The following is a 7,784-nucleotide window of genomic DNA, read 5'->3' as shown; positions in this document are numbered from 1 at the left end:
AGACGGACGGCCAGTCCGAGAGGACTATTCAGATATTGGAGGATATGCTCCGAGCCTGTGTCATTGATTTTGGAGGCTCGTGGGACTAGTTTTTGCCTTTAGCAGAGTTCGCCTACAACACCAGCTACCAGTCCAGCATTCAGATGGCTCCATATGAGGTGTTGTATGGTAGGCGATGTCGGTCTCCAGTCAGATGGTTTGAGCCGGGAGAGGCTCGGTTATTGGGTACAGATTTAGTTCAAGAGGCCTTGGATAAGGTCAAGATCATTCAGGACAGGCTTCGTTCGGCTCAGTCGCGGCAAAAGAGTTATGCGGATCGTAAGGTTCGAGATGTAGCTTTCATGGTTGGTGAGCGGGTCTTGCTCCGAGTGTCGCCTATGAAGGGCGTGATGAGATTTGGGAAGAAGGGCAAGCTTAGCCCTAGATTCATTGGCCCATTTGAGATCCTCGATCGTGTGGGAGAGGTGGCTTACAGACTTGCCTTGTCGCCCAGCTTGTCAGCCGTGCATCCAGTGTTTCATGTGTCCATGCTTCGGAGGTATCACGGCGATCCAGCCCACGTGTTAGATTTCAGCACTGTCCAGTTGGACAAGGATGTCTTATGAGGGGGAGCCGGTAGCTATTCTAGACCGGCAGGTTCGACAGTTGAGGTCGAAGAGTTTTCCTTCAGTGCGTGTCCAGTGGAGAGGTCAGCCTCCTGAGGCATCGCCTGGGAGTCCGAGTCTGATATGCGGAGCCATTACCCTCATCTATTTCCCGACTCAGGTACTTCTTTGTTTTGTTCGTTCGAGGACGAACGGTTGTTTTAGAGGTGGAGAATGTGACGACCCAAAGGCTCATCACCTATTTTCTCTTTCATTTCGCGCTTCCGAGGCCTTGAAAACCTCATTTTTACTTGCCTCGATTTGCATGCGCAGTCCGGGCGCGTAGCCGAAAAGATTATATGTTAAATTCTGTGAAAACTTTCAAAATGTGGCTTTAAAATGATTAAAGTTGACTTCGGTCAACATTTTTGGTAAACGGACCCGGACCCGTGATTTAACGGTCCCGGAGGGTCCATAGAAAAATATGGGACTCGGGCATGTGCCCGGAGTCGAAATCCGAGGTCTAGAACCCGAGGAAAAGAATTTTTCTGTGAAATTATTTTTCTGGAATTGTTAAGAAAAATGGAAATTAAAATTGATTAAAAGACTGTGATATCGGGCTCGTATTTTGGTTCCGACGCCCGGTACAAGTCTTATATATGGTTTAAGCGCTTGTGAAATTTGGTTGAAATCGGACGTTATTTGACGTGTTTCGGACCTAAATATCAAAAATTTGAAGTTTATGAAGTTAGAATGAAAAATGATGATTTTGAGGGTTGATTCATTGATTTTGATGTTGTTTTGGCGATTTGATCGCTCGGTTAAGTTCGTATGAGGTTGTTGAGTTAGTGTGTGTGTTTGGTTAGGAGCCCCGAGGGCTCGGGAGTGATACAGAGGTGGTTCGGGGTGTTTTTGGCCTTAGGAAGTGTTGCAGAATTTCTGCAGTCAGTGCCCAGTCATTTTCTTCTATGCGATCGCATAGGTATGTCTGCGATCGCGTAGAGTTAATTTGGAGTCGCCCAGTTTTGTTCTATGCGATCGCGTTAAAGGCCATGCGATCGCGTACCTCTGCAAATTCGTTCTATGCGATCGCGCCCTTCCATTGTGCGATCGCAGTGTACAAAAAAATCAGCCCCCATTTTAGTCTTATATGAGATCACATTCCATGGCTCGCGATCGCAGTGACCAATAACCCTTCCTCTATGCGATCGCAATGCCCTTCCCGCGATCACATAGAGTAATTTTGCCCAGTAATTTTTAAATACCCAAAACAGAACATTTACGGGATTTTCACCCAAAACACACGAACTCATCTTCTCCACAGCCCATAGGCGATCTTTAGAGCTCTTCTTCACCAAAACTTCTTGGGTAAGTATTTTCTAACTCGTTTTCTTCATTTTCTATCATCATTTATCCAATGCCTAGACCTAAATCATGTAACTTAAGGTATAAATTGGGGGGAAAGGGTAGAATTAGGGCTTTTCAATTTTCTTTGATTTAGACCTCGTTTTGGGGTCGAATTTGAAAACAAATTGTATATTCGGGCTCGTGGGAGAATGGGTGACATGGAATTGGTTCGAACCTCGGGTTTTGACCAAGCGGGCCCGGGGTCGATTTTGGAATTTTTGGGNTGCTACACTTCTGTGCTCTTTTGCACAGATCACGGTACCGGAGCAGCTTTTGGACCACAGCAGTAGGATATCGATTGGGAGCTGACTTCAGTCCAGGGACTTACGAGGTAGCCTAGCTGGCGTTCGCAGGCCGGAGTCCCTTTCTATGTTTCAGTTTGTTTTCGTTGTACCGAGACAGACATTTATGTATTTCTATTCAGACTTGTTTGTAGCACTCTTTAGTAGTTCGTGAGATAGCGACTCCAATCTTGGGTAGTGAAATATTAGACTTCCGCATTTTGGGTTTTCAGTTATTTATGTTTTAAAAGACTTCCGCATTTATTTAAAGACTCGTTATTTTATTATTGTTATGTTGTTATCCGAAAATGTTTAAATGTTTGGCTTGCCTAGCTCCAACAGTAGGCGCCATCACGATCTCCCGATGGTGGGGAAATCCGGGTCGTGACAGTCTACTATGTAACTCTTTGTTAGAATTTTGATTTGTACACATGCGCTCTAACTTTTTGAATGGGTTGTAATTTCTTTATTTATTGCATACACCGGGAAAATATTTCTCTACTACTCCATTGGAGAAATGATTTTGTTGATATTTATGTAATATTATACTCTTCTCTTTTTTACCTAGCAATCTAATAATTTTTCTACGGTGATTACGTCTTATTTGTTCTTCTAATCTTGATTAACGAGTTTTTTCGTTAATGAGTTTTGTTAATAAAGATCTTCTTTAATTGTTGATGAATTAGATTGAGTGATAACTTCCTTAAAGGAAAAGATGAGGTGCATATGGATGTAGCAGTCTATCACTAGGTACTGCACCCTTACAAATATCTCAAAAATTAAAGAATGCAGCTCTTGCTTTACAAATGTGGATTTATAAAATTTTACCGCAGTGAAGCTGAAGCCCATACTTTTCCGTTTATGAGGCATTCTGAAATTAACTATGGAGTATTATTTTCTGAGCAAAGGAGCTATTAACAACTATTGGCAAATGATAAAGTTATTATCAACAATTTACCATCCGGTGGGTAATGGACAAGCTGAATCAACGAATAAAGTTATTATCAACATCTTGAAGAAAAGACTGGAAGAATCTAAAGGAAATTGGTCAGAGATACTACCTGGAGTCTTATGGGCTTATCGAACAACAGCAAAAACAAGTACGGGGGAAATATCATTTTCACTTGTATACGGAGCTGAAGCCTTAATTTCAGTTGAAATAGGGGAGCCAAGCACGAGGTATACTCAAGCTACTGAAGAGTCGAATGAAGAAGAGATGCGGGTAAATTTGGATTTACTTGAAGAAAGAAGAGAAACTGCTCTAATAAGGATGGCAGCACAAAAACAAGTCATTGAGCAGTATTACAATCGGAAGGCTCATCTCAGATACTTCAAGATTGGGGACTACGTTCTTAAGAAAGTTTTCCAATCCACAAGGGCTGTTAATGCAGGAAAATTAAGTCCAAATTGGGAAGGACCTTACAAGATTCATGGAATCACAGGAAAGTGTGCGTATGAGCTTGAAACCTTGGACGGCAAGATCTTACCCTCAAATTGGAATGTTGTTCATCTGAAGAAGTACTATTTCTAAGGAAAGGAAATACCTACGGCCAGGTATCCCTCATTTACAATTTTATTTTTTGTTAAAATTATACTAACGATTTTAGATGATAGGCAAAAAGCTAGCCCACATTAAATGATGAATATAGACCTGAAAGACACGCGGAAGAAACATAATTCCTGGTCTAGGGTTGCAAATATTCTAATAGAAATAGAATGGGTTAAGCAGTCTACATCTAAAGTTATACCTCCAAGTCCCGTATGTTTTTCCTTTTCAGGAAAAGGATCGCATAGAAGGAATAATCAAGTGCTCGAGATTTCATACTTCAAACTCAAACACTTTGGGGACTATATAATATACATATAATATGTGTATAAGGAAGGCAAAGAAGACTGGAACAATTAAATCTCAAGTCAAGCTTACAGTCTACTCAACAAGTGTAAAGTTCAGAGCAAAGTCACGAGTCAAAAACACAAGACTGATTCAAAAATCTGTGAAGAATACATTCATAGATATAAATTTAGGCAATATTTAGTCCCAGGTCATAAAGAAACCCTTGGATCTTCTTTTTTACAAATCTGTTGTAAAGAAAACAGTTACGGAAGAGTTATAGAAGATACTTACATACATGTATGTTGGCAAAGTTAGAATAAAAACTTTATCAAAAGTTATTCCACGAAACATGTGTGTTCCTATTTCTTCTTTCATATGTTTACACCATTATGAAGTTGAGACGTCTTCTTCACTAAGTGCCGTATATAAAAGGGCCCTCTTTTATAATTCATGTTTGTTTCAAAGATCCATGATATTAATAAAGCATTTCTAAAAATGCAAAAAGTCAAAAGGGTAAAACAAAAACCCGCGAATTAAAAACAAGACCTTGGACATATAAAAAAAACAAGGCAAAAAGAGTATAACAGAAACTCGAAAGGATTAAGTTAAAACAATAACTTTATAATATTAAGTTAAAACTAAGTATAAACTTAGTCATAAACTGATTGTCATTTTAACAAAAAGCACCGAAAAGACCTGGGGACTTGCTATCACCAAAAATATTACCCCCAAAATGGGATTAGGGGTAAAACCACCACACATTTCACCAAAAAGAAGAAAAAAGGATTCAAAGTTCACAAATTAATTTTCACTATGGGGCAGGTTCAGAAGAAGAGTTCAAGACGACATCATCAGCAACAGAAGACTCGATTGGTCTGAAGGAGCTGGGACATCCACCGCACCAGGATTAGCTTCAGTGTTCTCGGGAGTATCAGCCAGGGGTGAAGAGAAACCTTGGCCTTGCTGAGTTTTTTTAATGGTCTCTTTAGTTTTAGCTAACTCAGCATCCAAGTTAAAACTCTCTTGACTAACCTCTACAAGGGTATTATGGCGCGTGTTCAGAATGGCCCAACTCACTTCAATAGCAGCTTTGTCCTCAAGAGCCTCGTAGTCTCTTTCCCATTGATCAATTTCACTCTTGAGCTCCTCCTTCTCAGCCAAAGCAGCATCGTAAGAAGATTGCAAAGGGACAAGTGAACTCTCCAAAAACTTGACCTTATCTAAAGACACACGGAGATCTTCTTGTGTCTGGGTGAGTGTTTGAACAAGCTCACCTTCATAAACCTCTTTCTCATTCAACAAGGCCTTCAGACCTCTGATCTCTTCGGTAGCTTTGGAGAGTTGTTCAGCAAAAGATGACTCGAGGAGGTTTTTATCCTTGCCCGCCTGGTTGGAAGAAGCTTTTTCAACTGCTAGCTCTGATGCCATGATTTTTAACTGAATTCCTTATAGATTGCGAGATATGAGCCTCCGAAGTGAGACCTGTGCAACAAGGATTTCCTTCTAATACGCGAACGCGAGGCTCTCATCGCGAACGCGAAAAATACAGTCCCTGAAGCTAAATCCTTCACCGTGAACGCGAGAGGATCCTCGCGAATGCGAAGAACAACACCAGATACCAGCATCAGCTATTGCAAAACAGTTTGAAAATGATCCGAAACCACCCCGAAACACACCCGAGGCCCGCAGGACCCCATCCAATTACACCAACCAGTCCCATAACATAACACGGACCTGCTCGAGGCCTCAAATCACATCAAACAACATCGAAATCATGAATCGCACTCCAATTCAAGCTTAATGAACTTTCGAATTTCAAGCTTCTACATTCGATGTCGAAACCTATCAAATCACGTTCGATTGATCTCAAATTTTGCACACAAGTCACATTCGACATTACGGACCTACTCCAACTTTCGGAATTGGATTCCGACCCTGATATCAAAAAGTCCACTTCCGGTCAAACTCCTCAGAAACCTTAAAATTTCTATCTTTAGCTAAATGACTCCAAAATGACCCACGGACCTCCAAATTCACTTCCGCGCGCTCCCAACACCAGAACCACCATACGGAGCTATTGCCAGACTCGGAATCCCAAACGGACATCGATAACACTAAAATGCACTTCAACCCAAACTTATGAAATTCTTCCAAAAATGCTAACTTCCACAATAGGTGCCGAAATGTTCCCAGGTCTTCCAAAACCTGATTCGGACATACGCCCAAGTCCGAAATCATCATACGAACCTGCTGGAACCTTCGAATCCCGATTCCGAGGTCGTTTACTCAAAGATCCAATCTTAGTCAATTATTTCAACTTAAAGCTTCCGAAATGAGAATTCTCTTTCCAAATCAACTCCGAACTTCCCGAAATTCAGTTCCGACCATGCGTACAAGTCATAATACGTGACTGCTCATGCCGTGCTGAACGACGCGCTAGAGCTCAAAACGACCGGTCGGGTCGTTACCAACCTACTCCAATTCAATTTCTAATTCTTCCACTTTCCACTTCAATTTGTGTGACATTTTTTTGTTATCTATTCTACAAAGAATAAATATTTTTATGTTTAAAAGTAATATAATCTAAACTTTCTATTATATTCATTTAGCCTTTAATGAGAAACTTTTATAGTCACACAAATTATTAAATATTTAAGACTACAAGTTTCAAATGTCTTATACCCACATAAAATATTATGACAAGTTTAAGATCACAAATTTCATAAAATTTATTTTTTTTAAACTCATACCGGGGTCAACCTACATCATATAAGTTGAAACGGATGAAGTATATGAATTAAAATAGTTTTGTAGATTTTCAAAAAATATATATTATATTTTTAGTAGGAGAAGACGAGATCTTTGAATGAGAGACCAGACTTTCAAAAGTTAGTTGAGGGAAAATGACATATTCATTCTGAATATTGAAGAAAGCCATCAAACTCAAGACGTTAATGTTATTCCTTGGGTTATTTTCCTTTTCCGCCAACACTGTATAATTTTCTGGATTGAATCATTTTAAAATGTTACCCAGGTTCTCTGATGATAAAACTCAACAAACACGCGTTTGGGGAGATGAAATTGGGATTATATTGTAGTGTTGTTACATCAAGTGTGTATTTATACAAGGGAATCAATCACATTAGAATCTAAACATAAGATAACTACGAGCGGCGGATTATGTGGAGGGGGTGGGTAGTGGGTACAAGCACCCATAAGGAAAATATTCTTTCCTAGGCATTTTGCTCCTTCTCAGTTCCTCATAAGAGGTAATTTCATTATTTGTTTCAAAAGGTGTATGAGAAATTTTATCAGATAATGGATAAATATATTCAAAGAACTCAGCATTCTTTGTCTCAATTATAGTATTGCAATCAAGCACTTCACTTTTTGAAACAAAAAATCTATATGCGGCACTATGTTCAGCATATCCAATTAGCATGCAATCAGCAGTTTTAGAACTTATTTTTCTCTTTTTAGGTTCAGGCCAAAGAACTTTAGCAAGGCACCCTCACACTTTTAAATATTTCAAGTTAGGTTTATAACCCTTCCACAATTCATACGGAGTTTTGCTAGTTCTTCTATGTGATATTCTTTTTTGTAAGTGACATGCAGATAATATAGCTTCACCCCACAAATTATCAGGAGCATTAGAACTAACTAACATAGAGTTCATCA

This window comes from Nicotiana attenuata, unplaced genomic scaffold, assembly GCF_001879085.1.
Source record: "Nicotiana attenuata strain UT unplaced genomic scaffold, NIATTr2, whole genome shotgun sequence".
NCBI lineage: Eukaryota > Viridiplantae > Streptophyta > Magnoliopsida > Solanales > Solanaceae > Nicotiana > Nicotiana attenuata.
Note: the sequence above shows the minus strand (reverse complement) of the source record.